The sequence below is a fragment of the Delphinapterus leucas genome, chromosome 2, assembly GCF_059928025.1.
Source record: "Delphinapterus leucas isolate spDelLeu-1000000601 "Yukka" chromosome 2, BTC_Dleu_Yukka2, whole genome shotgun sequence".
Taxonomy (NCBI): Eukaryota; Metazoa; Chordata; class Mammalia; order Artiodactyla; family Monodontidae; genus Delphinapterus; species Delphinapterus leucas.
In genome coordinates this window covers 57,936,087-57,954,993 of record NC_143130.1, presented here as the reverse complement: position 1 = coordinate 57,954,993, position 18,907 = coordinate 57,936,087, and the positions used below count along the sequence as shown (strand labels likewise).

At 55.6% G+C, this 18,907-nt stretch overlaps 9 non-coding genes across 9 annotated transcripts; all 9 read left to right on the top strand.

The window, feature by feature from the left end:
* Positions 1-991: 991 nt before the first annotated feature.
* Positions 992-1,084, top strand: LOC149750086 (small nucleolar RNA SNORD116). Its single transcript, XR_016392372.1, has one exon. It is a non-coding gene; the product is annotated as a small nucleolar RNA SNORD116 (small nucleolar RNA).
* A 1,939-nt stretch (positions 1,085-3,023) lies between these two features.
* Positions 3,024-3,116, top strand: LOC149750085 (small nucleolar RNA SNORD116). Its single transcript, XR_016392368.1, has one exon. It is a non-coding gene; the product is annotated as a small nucleolar RNA SNORD116 (small nucleolar RNA).
* A 1,939-nt stretch (positions 3,117-5,055) lies between these two features.
* LOC149750084 (small nucleolar RNA SNORD116) lies at positions 5,056-5,148 on the top strand. Its single transcript, XR_016392367.1, has one exon. It is a non-coding gene; the product is annotated as a small nucleolar RNA SNORD116 (small nucleolar RNA).
* Positions 5,149-7,087: 1,939 nt separating this feature from the next.
* On the top strand, positions 7,088-7,180 carry LOC149750083 (small nucleolar RNA SNORD116). Its single transcript, XR_016392371.1, has one exon. It is a non-coding gene; the product is annotated as a small nucleolar RNA SNORD116 (small nucleolar RNA).
* Positions 7,181-9,119: 1,939 nt separating this feature from the next.
* LOC149750082 (small nucleolar RNA SNORD116) lies at positions 9,120-9,212 on the top strand. Its single transcript, XR_016392366.1, has one exon. It is a non-coding gene; the product is annotated as a small nucleolar RNA SNORD116 (small nucleolar RNA).
* A 1,939-nt stretch (positions 9,213-11,151) lies between these two features.
* On the top strand, positions 11,152-11,244 carry LOC149750081 (small nucleolar RNA SNORD116). The gene has a single exon (XR_016392370.1). It is a non-coding gene; the product is annotated as a small nucleolar RNA SNORD116 (small nucleolar RNA).
* Positions 11,245-13,182: 1,938 nt separating this feature from the next.
* On the top strand, positions 13,183-13,275 carry LOC149750080 (small nucleolar RNA SNORD116). The gene has a single exon (XR_016392365.1). It is a non-coding gene; the product is annotated as a small nucleolar RNA SNORD116 (small nucleolar RNA).
* Positions 13,276-15,213: 1,938 nt separating this feature from the next.
* Positions 15,214-15,306, top strand: LOC149750079 (small nucleolar RNA SNORD116). The gene has a single exon (XR_016392369.1). It is a non-coding gene; the product is annotated as a small nucleolar RNA SNORD116 (small nucleolar RNA).
* Positions 15,307-17,245: 1,939 nt separating this feature from the next.
* LOC149750078 (small nucleolar RNA SNORD116) lies at positions 17,246-17,337 on the top strand. The gene has a single exon (XR_016392398.1). It is a non-coding gene; the product is annotated as a small nucleolar RNA SNORD116 (small nucleolar RNA).
* The last annotated feature ends 1,570 nt before the right edge of the window (positions 17,338-18,907 follow it).

Below are 18,907 nucleotides of genomic sequence, written 5' to 3'. Positions count from 1 at the left end.
GCGGAGGTTGTCTTGCCTCCCGGAGTGCTGGAAGTGGCCCCAAGTGCACGTCAGGTGTGCTACTAGCTGGCAGCTTCTCCGGGTCCATGTATATGCCACACCCACGGCCGGGAGGCAAGTCTGGTTAGGTCTTTGTGCTTTGGTCAGAAGGCTTGGCTGTGGGAGAGCGGGAATCCGTGGCCTACTTCAACAGCCTCCGGGTTTCAGAGTTCGCATTCAGCCTCTTGAAGCTTGAAGGGGTCTTTCTCCATTCAGGGGGGGCTTTGTCCAATGCCAGAGCGCTGTGTATGAACTGTGGCTTTTACGCTTCGGTGTCTCTGCAGAGGGCCTCAGGGACACTCGGAGACCAAGGTGCAGATTGAGCGGAAAACAAAGAAGCCCAGAAGCACGTCCTCGTGAGCTGTGACAGTCACACCCGCGCACACGCGTGAACACACACATAGACCCTCTCACATACCGGGCAACGTACGTGACTAGCATACTGCAGTCGTGCTGTCAGACAAACATTGAGTTCTCAGTAAGGGTAGAGGTCCTTGGGAAGCAGCATCCGGGCTCAAGCCCAGTTAAACATTGGCATGAATCACGTTCTCTGAGGACCCCGGTCCAATTCTGAAGACTGCGTGATTTATGTCCACTTCTCAGGTGCAGTTGCTGGGCAGGGGTGGCCGTCAGGAAAGGCAAGAAGACTTTCGCGTTGTCTGATGACTGGAGGTGGTAAGGAGAACTGGAAAAGTGAGGTGGGGGCTGGTTGCTAAGCATGGTCCTGGATGACTCAGGAAGGTAGGGGTTCACCCACCCTAAGCTGTGCCACTGGATATTAGGTTTTCCTCAGACGGGCCCAGTGGCTTCAAGAGTAGATTGACTGTTGCTCTTGCAGAGTGGCCTGATGGCTGTGGATTCCCCAGGTTTTTGGAGTACTAGGAGGTCATGGCTCCTCTGCAGACCCGCATGGCATGCCCGGTTGTGTTGTGCAGCGTCCCAGCACGTGCTTGGATCGATGATGACACCCTTGTATGCATTCCGTGGAAAATCTGAACAAAATGAGTGAGAACACTCTACCGTCTCCTCATCGAGTCTGAGGTCCAGCACGTTTCCTCTCTCGGGCGTACGGGACAGTGAGGAGCGAGGTAGGTAACCTGCGTAGGGTTGTGTTCCCATTCCCGGAGGACTGACGCCCAAAGGGTGTCTTGCAGGACGTAGAGAAAATAGATATGCTGATGCGTCTGTGTCTCTCTCCTGGAGGATAGGTGAGTTATGCTAACAGGCATTTTGGCCACTTTGTTCCCTTGTTTGGGAGTGTGCAAAGCGAAAAGTGTTTCTCCCACAGGGCATGGTGCGTCCGGCACGTGAGGCACGCAGGGCTTTCGAAGAGCCAGAGATTTATCTGGAACAGCCTCTTGGCGGAACAGCGACGCGGACACTGTTGCGATGCCGGGTGCGCTGCCGCAGACAGGCACTGTGCCCTTTGAAGCTTCCAGGTCCCCTTGGGTGGCAGAGGTCTTCCGTTGGCAATCTGTCTGTAGTTCTCGGGGAGAGTGCCTTTGATCTCTGTGAGGTTCTCTGTACTGTCGCTGTGGCAGTGGAGAAGTGCCGGGATCCGTGGGGTAGGGTCAGTGTCATCAAAGCAGACATGCTTGCGATCTGTCATCCCTGGTGTACAGTGTCCCCCTGTTTGCACGATGTCTGTGGCTTGCAATAGGGTCGAGTTGCCCCGTGGGCAGGAGGAGGCAATGGAGGACGAGGCTGGCAAGGATTTGTTCGTTTCTTCAGGGTTCAGGGCCGCCAACCCTGCTGGGTGGGTGCTGGCGAAACATGGCAGGGATGGGAGCCTAGTTCCTGCTGTGGGGTCTGAACTTGGGTCATGGTTGCTGAAGCCCACCACTTCGTGTGGTGGGCATTCCTATGGGTCCACAGAAAGTGATTTGTCCTAGTTGGCGAGAATTGGCACATAGGCCGAAATTCGTTATCCCCTTGAGTGGTGCCGGGCTGCATCTTGCCCGGAGCCTGCTGCAGGTCAGGGTCGGCCCGACCAGCGGAGGTTGTCTTGCCTCCCGGAGTGCTGGAAGTGGCCCCAAGTGCACATCAGATGTGCTACTAGCTGGCAGCTTCTCCCGCTCCATGTATATGCCACACCCACGGCCGGGAGGCAAGTCTGGTTAGGTCTTTGTGCTTTGGTCAGAAGGCTTGGCTGTGGGAGAGCGGGAATTAGTGGCCTACTTCAACAGCCTCCGGGTTTCAGAGTTCGCATTCAGCCTCTTGAAGCTTGAAGGGGTCTTTCTCCATTCAGGGGGGCCTGTGTCCAATGCCAGAGCGCTGTGTATAAACTGTGGCTTTTACGCCTCGGTGTCTCTGCAGAGGGCCTCAGGGACACTCGGAGACCAAGGTGCAGATTGAGCGGAAAACAAAGAAGCCCAGAAGCACGTCCTCGTGAGCTGTGACAGTCACACCCGCGCACACGCGTCAACACACACATAGAACCTCTCACATACCGGGCAACGTACGTGACTAACGTACTGCAGTCGTGCTGTCAGACAAACATTGAGTTCTCAGTAAGGGTAGAGGTCCTTGGGAAGCAGGGTCCGGGCTCAAGCCCAGGTAAACATTGGCATGAATCACGTTCTTTGAGGACCCCGGTCCAATTCTGAAGAGTGCGTGATTTATGTCCACTTCTCAGGTGCAGTTGCTGTGCAGGGGTGGCCGTCAGGAAAGGCAAGAAGACTTTCGCGTTGTCTGATGACTGGAGGTGGTAAGGAGAACTGGAAAAGTGAGGTGGGGGCTGGTTGCTAAGCATGGTCCTGGATGACTCAGGAAGGTAGGGGTTCACCCACCCTAAGCTGTGCCACTGGATATTAGGTTTTCCTCAGACGGGCCCAGTGGCTTCAAGAGTAGATTGACTGTTGCTCTTGCAGAGTGGCCTGATGGCTGTGGATTCCCCAGGTTTTTGGAGTACTAGGAGGTCATGGCTCCTCTGCAGACCCGCATGGCATGCGCGGTTGTGTTGTGCAGCGTCCCAGCACGTGCTTGGATCGATGATGACACCCTTGTATGCATTCCTTGGAAAATCTGAACAAAATGAGTGAGAACACTCTATCGTCTCCTCATCGAGTCTGAGGTCCAGCACGTTTCCTCTCTCGGGCGTACGGGACAGTGCGGAGCGAGGTAGGTAACCTGCGTAGGGTTGTGTTCCCATTCCCGGAGGACTGACGCCCAAAGCGTGTCTTGCAGGACGAAGAGAAAATAGATATGCTGATGCGTCTGTGTCTCTCTCCTGGAGGATAGGTGAGTTATGCTAACATGCCCTTTGGCCACTTTGTTCCCTTGTTTGGGAATGTGCAAAGCGAAAAGTGTTTCTCCCACAGGGCATGGTGCGTCCGGCACGTGAGGCACGCAGGGCTTTCGAAGAGCCAGAGATTTACCTGGAGCAGCCTGTTGGCGGAACAGCGACGCCGACACCGTTGCGATGCCGGGTGCGCTGCCGCAGACAGGCACTGTGCCCTTTGAAGCTTCCAGGTCCCTTTGGGTGGCAGAGGTCTTCCGATGGCAATCTGTCTGTAGTTCTCGGGGAGAGTGCCTTTGATCTCTGTGAGGTTCTCTGTAGTGTCACTGTGGCAGTGGAGATGTGCCGGGATCCGTGGGGTAGGGTCAGTGTCATCAAAGCAGACATGCTTGCGATCTGTCATCCCTGGTGTACAGTGTCCCCCTGTTTGCACGATGTCTGTGGCTTGCAATAGGGTCGAGTTGCCCCGTGGGCAGGAGGAGGCAATGGAGGACGAGGCTGGCACGAATTTGTTCGTTTCTTCAGGGTTCAGGGCCGCCAACCCTGCTGGGTGGGTGCTGGCGAAACATGGCAGGGATGGGAGCCTAGTTCCTGCTGTGGGGTCTGAACTTGGGTCATGGTTGTTGAAGCCCACCGCTTCCTGTGATGGGCATTCGTATGGCTCCACAGAAAATGATTTGTCCTAGTTGGCGAGAATTGGCACATAGGCCGAAATTCATTATCCCCTTGAGTGGTGCCGGGCTGCATCTTGCCCGGAGCCTGCTGCAGGTCAGGGTCGGCCCGACCAGCGGAGGTTGTCTTGCCTCCGGGAGTGCTGGAAGTGGCCCCAAGTGCACATCAGATGTGCTACTAGCTGGCAGCTTCTCCGGGTCCACGTATATGCCACACCCACGGCCGGGAGGCAAGTCTGGTTAGGTCTTTGTGCTTTGGTCAGAAGGCTTGGCTGTGGGAGAGCGGGAATCCGTGGCCTACTTCAACAGCCTCCGGGTTTCAGAGTTCGCATTCAGCCTCTTGAAGCTTGAAGGGGTCTTTCTCCATTCAGGGGGGGCTGTGTCCAGTGCCAGAGCGCTGTGTATAAATTGTGGCTTTTACGCTTCGGTGTCTCTGCAGAGGGCCTCAGGGACACACGGAGACCAAGATGCAGATTGAGCGGAACACAAAGGATCCCGGAAGCACGTCCTCGTGAGCCGTGACAGTCACACCCGCGCACACGCGTGAACACACACATAGACCCTCTCACATACCGGGCAACGTAGGTGACTAGCATACTGCAGTCGTGCTGTCTGACAAACATTGAGTTCTCAGTAAGGGTAGAGGTCCTTGGGAAGCAGGGTCCGGGCTCAAGCCCAGGTAAACATTGGCATGAATCACGTTCTCTGAGGACCCCGGTCCAATTCTGAAGACTGCGTGATTTATGTCCACTTCTCAGGTGCAGTTGCTCTGCACGGGTGGCCGTCAGGAAAGGCAAGAAGACTTTCACGTTGTCTGTTGACTGGAGGTGGTAAGCAGAACTGGAAAAGTGAGGTGGGGGCTGGTTGCTAAGCATGGTCCTGGATGACTCAGGAAGGTAGGGGTTCACCCACCCTAAGCTGTGCCACTGGATATTAGGTTTTCCTCAGACGGGCCCAGTGGCTTCAAGAGTAGATTGACTGTTGCTCTTGCAGAGTGGCCTGATGGCTGTGGATTCCCCAGGTTTTTGGAGTACTAGGAGGTCATGGCTCCTCTGCAGACCCGCATGGCATGCCCGGTTGTGTTGTGCAGCGTCCCAGCACGTGCTTGGATCGATGATGACACCCTTGTATGCATTCCTTGGAAAATCTGAACAAAATGAGTGAGAACACTCTACTGTCTCCTCATCGAGTCTGAGGTCCAGCACGTTTCCTCTCTGGGGCGTAGGGGACAGTGAGGAGCGAGGTAGGTAACCTGCGTAGGGTTGTGTTCCCATTCCCGGAGGACTGACGCCCAAAGGGTGTCTTGCAGGACGAAGAGAAAATAGATATGCTGATGCGTCTGTGTCTCTCTCCTGGAGGATAGGTGAGTTATGCTAACATGCCCTTTGGCCACTTTGTTCCCTTTGTTGGGAATGTGCAAAGCGAAAAGTGTTTCTCCCACAGGGCATGGTGCGTCTGGCACGTGAGGCACGCAGGGCTTTCGAAGAGCCAGAGATTTATCTGGAGCAGCCTGTTGGCGGAACAGCGACGCGGACACCGTTGCGATGCCGGGTGCGCTGCCGCAGACAGGCACTGTGCCCTTTGAAGCTTCCAGGTCCCCTTGGGTGGCAGAGGTCTTCCGTTGGCAATCTGTCTGTAGTTCTCGGGGACAGTGCCTTTGATCTCTGTGAGGTTCTCTGTAGTGTCGCTGTGGCAGTGGAGAAGTGCCGGGATCCGAGGGATAGGGTCAGTGTCATCAAAGCAGACATGCTTGCGATCTGTTATCCCTGGTGTAGAGTTTCCCCTTGTTTGCACGATGTCTGTGGCTTGCAATAGGGTCGAGTTGCCCCGTGGGCAGGAGGAGGCAATGGAGGACGAGGCTGGCACGGATTTGTTCGTTTCTTCACGGTTCAGGGCCGGCAACCCTCCTGGGTGGGTGCTGGCGAAACATGGCAGGGATGGGAGCCTAGTTTCTGCTGTGGGGTCTGAACTTGGGTCATGGTTGCTGAAGCCCACCGCTTCGTATGGTGGGCATTCCTGTGGGTCCACAGAAAGTGATTTGTCCTAGTTGGCGAGAATTGGCACATAGGCCGAAATTCGTTATCCCCTTGAGTGGTGCCGGGCTGCATCTTGCCCGGAGCCTGCTGCAGGTCAGGGTCGGCCCGACCAGCGGAGGTTGTCTTGCCTCCCGGAGTGCTGGAAGTGGCCCCAAGTGTACATCAGATGTGCTACTAGCTGGCAGCTTCTCCGGGTCCATGTATATGCCACACCCACGGCCGGGAGGCAAGTCTGGTTAGGTCTTTGTGCTTTGGTCAGAAGGCTTGGCTGTGGGAGAGTGGGAATCCGTGGCCTACTTCAACAGCCTCCGGGATTCAGAGTTCGCATTCAGCCTCTTGCAGCTTGAAGGGGTCTTTCTCCATTCAGGGGGGGCTGTGTCCAGTGCCAGAGCGCTGTGTATAAACTGTGGCTTTTACGCTTCGGTGTCTCTGCAGAGGGCCTCAGGGACACTCGGAGACGAAGATGCAGATTGAGCGGAAAACAAAGAAGCCCATAAGCACGTCCTCGTGAGCAGTGACAGTAACACCCGCGCACACGCGTGAACACACACATAGACCCTCTCACATACCGGGCAACGTACGTGACTAGCATACTGCAGTCGTGCTGTCAGACAAACATTGAGTTCTCAGTAAGGGTAGAGGTCCTTGGGAAGCAGCATCCGGGCTCAAGCCCAGGTAAACATTGGCATGAATCACGTTCTCTGAGGACCCCATTCCAATTCTGAAGACTGCGTGATTTATGTCCACTTCTCAGGTGCAGTTGCTGGGCAGGGTTGGCCGTCAGGAAAGGCAAGAAGACTTTCGCGTTGTCTGATGACTGGAGGTGGTAAGGAGAACTGGAAAAGTGAGGTGGGGGCTGGTTGCTAAGCATGGTCCTGGATGACTCAGGAAGGTAGGGGTTCACCCACCCTAAGCTGTGCCACTGGATATTAGGTTTTCCTCAGACGGGCCCAGTGGCTTCAAGAGTAGATTGACTGTTGCTCTTGCAGAGTGGCCTGATGGCTGTGGATTCCCCAGGTTTTTGGAGTACTAGGAGGTCATGGCTCCTCTGCAGACCCGCATGGCATGCCCGGTTGTGTTGTGCAGCGTCCCAGCACGTGCTTGGATCGATGATGACACCCTTGTATGCATTCCGTGGAAAATCTGAACAAAATGAGTGAGAACACTCTACCGTCTCCTCATCGAGTCTGAGGTCCAGCACGTTTCCTCTCTGGGGCGTAGGGGACAGTGAGGAGCGAGGTAGGTAACCTGCGTAGGGTTGTGTTCCCATTCCCGGAGGACTGATGCCCAAAGGGTGTCTTGCAGGACGTAGAGAAAATAGATATGCTGATGCGTCTGTGTCTCTCTCCTGGAGGATAGGTGAGTTATGCTAACATGCCCTTTGGCCACTTTGTTCCCTTGTTTGGGAATGTGCAAAGCGAAAAGTGTTTCTCCCACAGGGCATGGTGCGTCCGGCACGTGAGGCACGCAGGGCTTTCGAAGAGCCAGAGATTTATCTGGAGCAGCCTGTTGGCGGATCAGCGACGCGGACACCGTTGCGATGCTGGGTGCGCTGCCGCAGACAGGCACTGTGCCCTTTGAAGCTTCCAGGTCCCCTTGGGTGGCAGAGGTCTTCCGTTGGCAATCTGTCTGTAGTTCTCGGGGAGAGTGCCTTTGACCTCTGTGAGGTTCTCTGTACTGTCGCTGTGGCAGTGGAGAAGTGCCGGGATCCGTGGGGTAGGGTCAGTGTCATCAAAGCAGACATGCTTGCGATCTGTCATCCCTGGTGTACAGTGTCCCCCTGTTTGCACGATGTCTGTGGCTTGCAATAGGGTCGAGTTGCCCCGTGGGCAGGAGGAGGCAATGGAGGACGAGGCTGGCACGAATTTGTTCGTTTCTTCAGGGTTCAGGGCCGCCAACCCTGCTGGGTGGGTGCTGGCGAAACATGGCAGGGATGGGAGCCTAGTTTCTGCTGTGGGGTCTGAACTTGGGTCATGGTTGTTGAAGCCCACCGCTTCCTGTGATGGGCATTCCTATGGCTCCACAGAAAATGATTTGTCCTAGTTGGCGAGAATTGGCACATAGGCCGAAATTCATTATCCCCTTGAGTGGTGCCGGGCTGCATCTTGCCCGGAGCCTGCTGCAGGTCAGGGTCGGCCCGACCAGCGGAGGTTGTCTTGCCTCCGGGAGTGCTGGAAGTGGCCCCAAGTGCACATCAGATGTGCTACTAGCTGGCAGCTTCTCCGGGTCCATGTATATGCCACACCCACGGCCGGGAGGCAAGTTTGGTTAGGTCTTTGTGCTTTGGTCAGAAGGCTTGGCTGTGGGAGAGCGGGAATCCGTGGCCTACTTCAACAGCCTCCGGGTTTCAGAGTTCGCATTCAGCCTCTTGAAGCTTGAAGGGGTCTTTCTCCATTCAGGGGGGGCTGTGTCCAGTGCCAGAGCGCTGTGTATAAATTGTGGCTTTTACGCTTCGGTGTCTCTGCAGAGGGCCTCAGGGACACACGGAGACCAAGATGCAGATTGAGCGGAACACAAAGGATCCCGGAAGCACGTCCTCGTGAGCCGTGACAGTCACACCCGCGCACACGCGTGAACACACACATAGACCCTCTCACATACCGGGCAACGTAGGTGACTAGCATACTGCAGTCGTGCTGTCTGACAAACATTGAGTTCTCAGTAAGGGTAGAGGTCCTTGGGAAGCAGGGTCCGGGCTCAAGCCCAGGTAAACATTGGCATGAATCACGTTCTCTGAGGACCCCGGTCCAATTCTGAAGACTGCGTGATTTATGTCCACTTCTCAGGTGCAGTTGCTCTGCACGGGTGGCCGTCAGGAAAGGCAAGAAGACTTTCACGTTGTCTGTTGACTGGAGGTGGTAAGCAGAACTGGAAAAGTGAGGTGGGGGCTGGTTGCTAAGCATGGTCCTGGATGACTCAGGAAGGTAGGGGTTCACCCACCCTAAGCTGTGCCACTGGATATTAGGTTTTCCTCAGACGGGCCCAGTGGCTTCAAGAGTAGATTGACTGTTGCTCTTGCAGAGTGGCCTGATGGCTGTGGATTCCCCAGGTTTTTGGAGTACTAGGAGGTCATGGCTCCTCTGCAGACCCGCATGGCATGCCCGGTTGTGTTGTGCAGCGTCCCAGCACGTGCTTGGATCGATGATGACACCCTTGTATGCATTCCTTGGAAAATCTGAACAAAATGAGTGAGAACACTCTACTGTCTCCTCATCGAGTCTGAGGTCCAGCACGTTTCCTCTCTGGGGCGTAGGGGACAGTGAGGAGCGAGGTAGGTAACCTGCGTAGGGTTGTGTTCCCATTCCCGGAGGACTGACGCCCAAAGGGTGTCTTGCAGGACGAAGAGAAAATAGATATGCTGATGCGTCTGTGTCTCTCTCCTGGAGGATAGGTGAGTTATGCTAACATGCCCTTTGGCCACTTTGTTCCCTTGTTTGGGAATGTGCAAAGCGAAAAGTGTTTCTCCCACAGGGCATGGTGCGTCCGGCACGTGAGGCACGCAGGGCTTTCGAAGAGCCAGAGATTTATCTGGAGCAGCCTGTTGGCGGAACAGCGACGCGGACACCGTTGCGATGCCGGGTGCGCTGCCGCAGACAGGCACTGTGCCCTTTGAAGCTTCCAGGTCCCCTTGGGTGGCAGAGGTCTTCCGTTGGCAATCTGTCTGTAGTTCTCGGGGACAGTGCCTTTGATCTCTGTGAGGTTCTCTGTAGTGTCGCTGTGGCAGTGGAGAAGTGCCGGGATCCGAGGGGTAGGGTCAGTGTCATCAAAGCAGACATGCTTGCGATCTGTTATCCCTGGTGTAGAGTTTCCCCTTGTTTGCACGATGTCTGTGGCTTGCAATAGGGTCGAGTTGCCCCGTGGGCAGGAGGAGGCAATGGAGGACGAGGCTGGCACGGATTTGTTCGTTTCTTCACGGTTCAGGGCCGCCAACCCTGCTGGGTGGGTGCTGGCGAAACATGGCAGGGATGGGATCCTAGTTTCTGCTGTGGGGTCTGAACTTGGGTCATGGTTGCTGAAGCCCACCGCTTCGTATGGTGGGCATTCCTATGGGTCCACAGAAAATGATTTGTCCTAGTTGGCGAGAATTGGCACATAGGCCGAAATTCGTTATCCCCTTAAGTGGTGCCGGGCTGCATCTTGCCCGGAGCCTGCTGCAGGTCAGGGTCGGCCCGACCAGCGGAGGTTGTCTTGCCTCCCGGAGTGCTGGAAGTGGCCCCAAGTGTACATCAGATGTGCTACTAGCTGGCAGCTTCTCCGGGTCCATGTATATGCCACACCCACGGCCGGGAGGCAAATCTGGTTAGGTCTTTGTGCTTTGGTCAGAAGGCTTGGCTGTGGGAGAGCGGGAATCCGTGGCCTACTTCAACAGCCTCCGGGATTCAGAGTTCGCATTCAGCCTCTTGCAGCTTGAAGGGGTCTTTCTCCATTCAGGGGGGGCTGTGTCCAGTGCCAGAGCGCTGTGTATAAACTGTGGCTTTTACGCTTCGGTGTCTCTGCAGAGGGCCTCAGGGACACTCGGAGACGAAGATGCAGATTGAGCGGAAAACAAAGAAGCCCATAAGCACGTCCTCGTGAGCAGTGACAGTCACACCCGCGCACACGCGTGAACACACACATAGACCCTCTCACATACCGGGCAACGTACGTGACTAGCATACTGCAGTCGTGCTGTCAGACAAACATTGAGTTCTCAGTAAGGGTAGAGGTCCTTGGGAAGCAGCATCCGGGCTCAAGCCCAGGTAAACATTGGCATGAATCACATTCTCTGAGGACCCCGGTCCAATTCTGAAGACTGCGTGATTTATGTCCACTTCTCAGGTGCAGTTGCTGGGCAGGGTTGGCCGTCAGGAAAGGCAAGAAGACTTTCGCGTTGTCTGATGACTGGAGGTGGTAAGGAGAACTGGAAAAGTGAGGTGGGGGCTGGTTGCTAAGCATGGTCCTGGATGACTCAGGAAGGTAGGGGTTCACCCACCCTAAGCTGTGCCACTGGATATTAGGTTTTCCTCAGACGGGCCCAGTGGCTTCAAGAGTAGATTGACTGTTGCTCTTGCAGAGTGGCCTGATGGCTGTGGATTCCCCAGGTTTTTGGAGTACTAGGAGGTCATGGCTCCTCTGCAGACCCGCATGGCATGCCCGGTTGTGTTGTGCAGCGTCCCAGCGCGTGCTTGGATCGATGATGACACCCTTGTATGCATTCCGTGGAAAATCTGAACAAAATGAGTGAGAACACTCTACCGTCTCCTCATCGAGTCTGAGGTCCAGCACGTTTCCTCTCTGGGGCGTAGGGGACAGTGAGGAGCGAGGTAGGTAACCTGCGTAGGGTTGTGTTCCCATTCCCGGAGGACTGACGCCCAAAGGGTGTCTTGCAGGACGTAGAGAAAATAGATATGCTGATGCGTCTGTGTCTCTCTCCTGGAGGATAGGTGAGTTATGCTAACATGCCCTTTGGCCACTTTGTTCCCTTGTTTGGGAATGTGCAAAGCGAAAAGTGTTTCTCCCACAGGGCATGGTGCATCCGGCACGTGAGGCACGCAGGGCTTTCGAAGAGCCAGAGATTTATCTGGAGCAGCCTCTTGGCGGATCAGCGACGCGGACACCGTTGCGATGCCGGGTGCGCTGCCGCAGACAGGCACTGTGCCCTTTGAAGCTTCCAGGTCCCCTTGGGTGGCAGAGGTCTTCCGTTGGCAATCTGTCTGTAGTTCTCGGGGAGAGTGCCTTTGATCTCTGTGAGGTTCTCTGTACTGTCGCTGTGGCAGTGGAGAAGTGCCGGGATCCGTGGGGTAGGGTCAGTGTCATCAAAGCAGACATGCTTGCGATCTGTCATCCCTGGTGTACAGTGTCCCCCTGTTTGCACGATGTCTGTGGCTTGCAATAGGGTCGAGTTGCCCCGTGGGCAGGAGGAGGCAATGGAGGACGAGGCTGGCACGAATTTGTTCGTTTCTTCAGGGTTCAGGGCCGCCAACCCTGCTGGGTGGGTGCTGGCGAAACATGGCAGGGATGGGAGCCTAGTTCCTGCTGTGGGGTCTGAACTTGGGTCATGGTTGTTGAAGCCCACCGCTTCCTGTGATGGGCATTCGTATGGCTCCACAGAAAATGATTTGTCCTAGTTGGCGAGAATTGGCACATAGGCCGAAATTCATTATCCCCTTGAGTGGTGCCGGGCTGCATCTTGCCCGGAGCCTGCTGCAGGTCAGGGTCGGCCCGACCAGCGGAGGTTGTCTTGCCTCCGGGAGTGCTGGAAGTGGCCCCAAGTGCACATCAGATGTGCTACTAGCTGGCAGCTTCTCCGGGTCCACGTATATGCCACACCCACGGCCGGGAGGCAAGTCTGGTTAGGTCTTTGTGCTTTGGTCAGAAGGCTTGGCTGTGGGAGAGCGGGAATCCGTGGCCTACTTCAACAGCCTCCGGGTTTCAGAGTTCGCATTCAGCCTCTTGAAGCTTGAAGGGGTCTTTCTCCATTCAGGGGGTCTGTGTCCAGTGCCAGAGCGCTGTGTATAAATTGTGGCTTTTACGCTTCGGTGTCTCTGCAGAGGGCCTCAGGGACACACGGAGACCAAGATGCAGATTGAGCGGAACACAAAGGATCCCGGAAGCACGTCCTCGTGAGCCGTGACAGTCACACCCGCGCACACGCGTGAACACACACATAGACCCTCTCACATACCGGGCAACGTACGTGACTAGCATACTGCAGTCGTGCTGTCTGACAAACATTGAGTTCTCAGTAAGGGTAGAGGTCCTTGGGAAGCAGGGTCCGGGCTCAAGCCCAGGTAAACATTGGCATGAATCACGTTCTCTGAGGACCCCGGTCCAATTCTGAAGACTGCGTGATTTATGTCCACTTCTCAGGTGCAGTTGCTCTGCACGGGTGGCCGTCAGGAAAGGCAAGAAGACTTTCACGTTGTCTGTTGACTGGAGGTGGTAAGCAGAACTGGAAAAGTGAGGTGGGGGCTGGTTGCTAAGCATGGTCCTGGATGACTCAGGAAGGTAGGGGTTCACCCACCCTAAGCTGTGCCACTGGATATTAGGTTTTCCTCAGACGGGCCCAGTGGCTTCAAGAGTAGATTGACTGTTGCTCTTGCAGAGTGGCCTGATGGCTGTGGATTCCCCAGGTTTTTGGAGTACTAGGAGGTCATGGCTCCTCTGCAGACCCGCATGGCATGCCCGGTTGTGTTGTGCAGCGTCCCAGCACGTGCTTGGATCGATGATGACACCCTTGTATGCATTCCTTGGAAAATCTGAACAAAATGAGTGAGAACACTCTACTGTCTCCTCATCGAGTCTGAGGTCCAGCACGTTTCCTCTCTGGGGCGTAGGGGACAGTGAGGAGCGAGGTAGGTAACCTGCGTAGGGTTGTGTTCCCATTCCCGGAGGACTGACGCCCAAAGGGTGTCTTGCAGGACGAAGAGAAAATAGATATGCTGATGCGTCTGTGTCTCTCTCCTGGAGGATAGGTGAGTTATGCTAACATGCCCTTTGGCCACTTTGTTCCCTTTGTTGGGAATGTGCAAAGCGAAAAGTGTTTCTCCCACAGGGCATGGTGCGTCTGGCACGTGAGGCACGCAGGGCTTTCGAAGAGCCAGAGATTTATCTGGAGCAGCCTGTTGGCGGAACAGCGACGCGGACACCGTTGCGATGCCGGGTGCGCTGCCGCAGACAGGCACTGTGCCCTTTGAAGCTTCCAGGTCCCCTTGGGTGGCAGAGGTCTTCCGTTGGCAATCTGTCTGTAGTTCTCGGGGACAGTGCCTTTGATCTCTGTGAGGTTCTCTGTAGTGTCGCTGTGGCAGTGGAGAAGTGCCGGGATCCGAGGGATAGGGTCAGTGTCATCAAAGCAGACATGCTTGCGATCTGTTATCCCTGGTGTAGAGTTTCCCCTTGTTTGCACGATGTCTGTGGCTTGCAATAGGGTCGAGTTGCCCCGTGGGCAGGAGGAGGCAATGGAGGACGAGGCTGGCACGGATTTGTTCGTTTCTTCACGGTTCAGGGCCGGCAACCCTCCTGGGTGGTGCTGGCGAAACATGGCAGGGATGGGAGCCTAGTTTCTGCTGTGGGGTCTGAACTTGGGTCATGGTTGCTGAAGCCCACCGCTTCGTATGGTGGGCATTCCTGTGGGTCCACAGAAAGTGATTTGTCCTAGTTGGCGAGAATTGGCACATAGGCCGAAATTCGTTATCCCCTTGAGTGGTGCCGGGCTGCATCTTGCCCGGAGCCTGCTGCAGGTCAGGGTCGGCCCGACCAGCGGAGGTTGTCTTGCCTCCCGGAGTGCTGGAAGTGGCCCCAAGTGTACATCAGATGTGCTACTAGCTGGCAGCTTCTCCGGGTCCATGTATATGCCACACCCACGGCCGGGAGGCAAGTCTGGTTAGGTCTTTGTGCTTTGGTCAGAAGGCTTGGCTGTGGGAGAGTGGGAATCCGTGGCCTACTTCAACAGCCTCCGGGATTCAGAGTTCGCATTCAGCCTCTTGCAGCTTGAAGGGGTCTTTCTCCATTCAGGGGGGGCTGTGTCCAGTGCCAGAGCGCTGTGTATAAACTGTGGCTTTTACGCTTCGGTGTCTCTGCAGAGGGCCTCAGGGACACTCGGAGACGAAGATGCAGATTGAGCGGAAAACAAAGAAGCCCATAAGCACGTCCTCGTGAGCAGTGACAGTAACACCCGCGCACACGCGTGAACACACACATAGACCCTCTCACATACCGGGCAACGTACGTGACTAGCATACTGCAGTCGTGCTGTCAGACAAACATTGAGTTCTCAGTAAGGGTAGAGGTCCTTGGGAAGCAGCATCCGGGCTCAAGCCCAGGTAAACATTGGCATGAATCACGTTCTCTGAGGACCCCATTCCAATTCTGAAGACTGCGTGATTTATGTCCACTTCTCAGGTGCAGTTGCTGGGCAGGGTTGGCCGTCAGGAAAGGCAAGAAGACTTTCGCGTTGTCTGATGACTGGAGGTGGTAAGGAGAACTGGAAAAGTGAGGTGGGGGCTGGTTGCTAAGCATGGTCCTGGATGACTCAGGAAGGTAGGGGTTCACCCACCCTAAGCTGTGCCACTGGATATTAGGTTTTCCTCAGACGGGCCCAGTGGCTTCAAGAGTAGATTGACTGTTGCTCTTGCAGAGTGGCCTGATGGCTGTGGATTCCCCAGGTTTTTGGAGTACTAGGAGGTCATGGCTCCTCTGCAGACCCGCATGGCATGCCCGGTTGTGTTGTGCAGCGTCCCAGCACGTGCTTGGATCGATGATGACACCCTTGTATGCATTCCGTGGAAAATCTGAACAAAATGAGTGAGAACACTCTACCGTCTCCTCATCGAGTCTGAGGTCCAGCACGTTTCCTCTCTGGGGCGTAGGGGACAGTGAGGAGCGAGGTAGGTAACCTGCGTAGGGTTGTGTTCCCATTCCCGGAGGACTGACGCCCAAAGGGTGTCTTGCAGGACGTAGAGAAAATAGATATGCTGATGCGTCTGTGTCTCTCTCCTGGAGGATAGGTGAGTTATGCTAACATGCCCTTTGGCCACTTTGTTCCCTTGTTTGGGAATGTGCAAAGCGAAAAGTGTTTCTCCCACAGGGCATGGTGCGTCCGGCACGTGAGGCACGCAGGGCTTTCGAAGAGCCAGAGATTTATCTGGAGCAGCCTGTTGGCGGATCAGCGACGCGGACACCGTTGCGATGCCGGGTGCGCTGCCGCAGACAGGCACTGTGCCCTTTGAAGCTTCCAGGTCCCCTTGGGTGGCAGAGGTCTTCCGTTGGCAATCTGTCTGTAGTTCTCGGGGAGAGTGCCTTTGATCTCTGTGAGGTTCTCTGTACTGTCGCTGTGGCAGTGGAGAAGTGCCGGGATCCGTGGGGTAGGGTCAGTGTCATCAAAGCAGACATGCTTGCGATCTGTCATCCCTGGTGTACAGTGTCCCCCTGTTTGCACGATGTCTGTGGCTTGCAATAGGGTCGAGTTGCCCCGTGGGCAGGAGGAGGCAATGGAGGATGAGGCTGGCACGAATTTGTTCGTTTCTTCAGGGTTCAGGGCCGCCAACCCTGCTGGGTGGGTGCTGGCGAAACATGGCAGGGATGGGAGCCTAGTTTCTGCTGTGGGGTCTGAACTTGGGTCATGGTTGTTGAAGCCCACCGCTTCCTGTGATGGGCATTCCTATGGCTCCACAGAAAATGATTTGTCCTAGTTGGCGAGAATTGGCACATAGGCCGAAATTCATTATCCCCTTGAGTGGTGCCGGGCTGCATCTTGCCCGGAGCCTGCTGCAGGTCAGGGTCGGCCCGACCAGCGGAGGTTGTCTTGCCTCCGGGAGTGCTGGAAGTGGCCCCAAGTGCACATCAGATGTGCTACTAGCTGGCAGCTTCTCCGGGTCCACGTATATGCCACACCCACGGCCGGGAGGCAAGTTTGGTTAGGTCTTTGTGCTTTGGTCAGAAGGCTTGGCTGTGGGAGAGCGGGAATCCGTGGCCTACTTCAACAGCCTCCGGGTTTCAGAGTTCGCATTCAGCCTCTTGAAGCTTGAAGGGGTCTTTCTCCATTCAGGGGGGGCTGTGTCCAGTGCCAGAGCGCTGTGTATAAATTGTGCCTTTTACGCTTCGGTGTCTCTGCAGAGGGCCTCAGGGACACACGGAGACCAAGATGCAGATTGAGCGGAACACAAAGGATCCCGGAAGCACGTCCTCGTGAGCCGTGACAGTCACACCCGCGCACACGCGTGAACACACTCATAGACCCTCTCACATACTGGGCAACGTAGGTGACTAGCATACTGCAGTCGTGCTGTCTGACAAACATTGAGTTCTCAGTAAGGGTAGAGGTCCTTGGGAAGCAGGGTCCGGGCTCAAGCCCAGGTAAACATTGGCATGAATCACGTTCTCTGAGGACCCCGGTCCAATTCTGAAGACTGCGTGATTTATGTCCACTTCTCAGGTGCAGTTGCTCTGCACGGGTGGCCGTCAGGAAAGGCAAGAAGACTTTCACGTTGTCTGTTGACTGGAGGTGGTAAGCAGAACTGGAAAAGTGAGGTGGGGGCTGGTTGCTAAGCATGGTCCTGGATGACTCAGGAAGGTAGGGGTTCACCCACCCTAAGCTGTGCCACTGGATATTAGGTTTTCCTCAGACGGGCCCAGTGGCTTCAAGAGTAGATTGACTGTTGCTCTTGCAGAGTGGCCTGATGGCTGTGGATTCCCCAGGTTTTTGGAGTACTAGGAGGTCATGGCTCCTCTGCAGACCCGCATGGCATGCCCGGTTGTGTTGTGCAGCGTCCCAGCACGTGCTTGGATCGATGATGACACCCTTGTATGCATTCCTTGGAAAATCTGAACAAAATGATGAGAACACTCTACTGTCTCCTCATCGAGTCTGAGGTCCAGCACGTTTCCTCTCTGGGGCGTAGGGGACAGTGAGGAGCGAGGTAGGTAACCTGCGTAGGGTTGTGTTCCCATTCCCGGAGGACTGACGCCCAAAGGGTGTCTTGCAGGACGAAGAGAAAATAGATATGCTGATGCGTCTGTGTCTCTCTCCTGGAGGATAGGTGAGTTATGCTAACATGCCCTTTGGCCACTTTGTTCCCTTGTTTGGGAATGTGCAAAGCGAAAAGTGTTTCTCCCACAGGGCATGGTGCGTCCGGCACGTGAGGCACGCAGGGCTTTCGAAGAGCCAGAGATTTATCTGGAGCAGCCTGTTGGCGGAACAGCGACGCGGACACCGTTGCGATGCCGGGTGCGCTGCCGCAGACAGGCACTGTGCCCTTTGAAGCTTCCAGGTCCCCTTGGGTGGCAGAGGTCTTCCGTTGGCAATCTGTCTGTAGTTCTCGGGGACAGTGCCTTTGATCTCTGTGAGGTTCTCTGTAGTGTCGCTGTGGCAGTGGAGAAGTGCCGGGATCCGAGGGGTAGGGTCAGTGTCATCAAAGCAGACATGCTTGCGATCTGTTATCCCTGGTGTAGAGTTTCCCCTTGTTTGCACGATGTCTGTGGCTTGCAATAGGGTCGAGTTGCCCCGTGGGCAGGAGGAGGCAATGGAGGACGAGGCTGGCACGGATTTGTTCGTTTCTTCACGGTTCAGGGCCGCCAACCCTGCTGGGTGGGTGCTGGCGAAACATGGCAGGGATGGGAGCCTAGTTTCTGCTGTGGGGTCTGAACTTGGGTCATGGTTGCTGAAGCCCACCGCTTCGTATGGTGGGCATTCCTATGGGTCCACAGAAAGTGATTTGTCCTAGTTGGCGAGAATTGGCACATAGGCCGAAATTCGTTATCCCCTTGAGTGGTGCCGGGCTGCATCTTGCCCGGAGCCTGCTGCAGGTCAGGGTCGGCCCGACCAGCGGAGGTTGTCTTGCCTCCCGGAGTGCTGGAAGTGGCCCCAAGTGCAGATCAGATGTGCTACTAGCTGGCAGCTTCTCCCGGTCCATGTACATGCCACACCCATGGCCGGGACGCAAGTCTGGTTAGGTCTTTGTGCTTTGGTCAGGAGGCTTGGCTGTGGGAGAGCGGGAATCCGTGGCCTACTTCAACAGCCTCCGGGTTTCAGAGTTCGCATTCAGCCTCTTGAAGCTTGAAGGGGTCTTTCTCCATTCAGGGAGGGCTGTGTCCAATGCCAGAGCGCTGTGTATAAACTGTGGCTTTTACGCTTCGGTGTCTCTGCAGAGGGCCTCATGGACACTCGGAGACCAAGGTGCAGATTGAGCAGAAAACAAAGAAGCCCAGAAGCACGTCCTCGTGAGCTATGACAGTCACACCCGCGCACACGTGTGAACACACACATAGACCCTCTCACATACCGGGCAACGTACGTGCCTAACGTACTGCAGTCGTGCTGTCAGACAAACATTGAGTTCTCAGTAAGGGTAGAGGTCCTTGGGAAGCAGGGTCCGGGCTCAAGCCCAGGTAAACATTGGCATGAATCACGTTCTCTGAGGACCCCGGTCCAATTCTGAAGAGTGTGT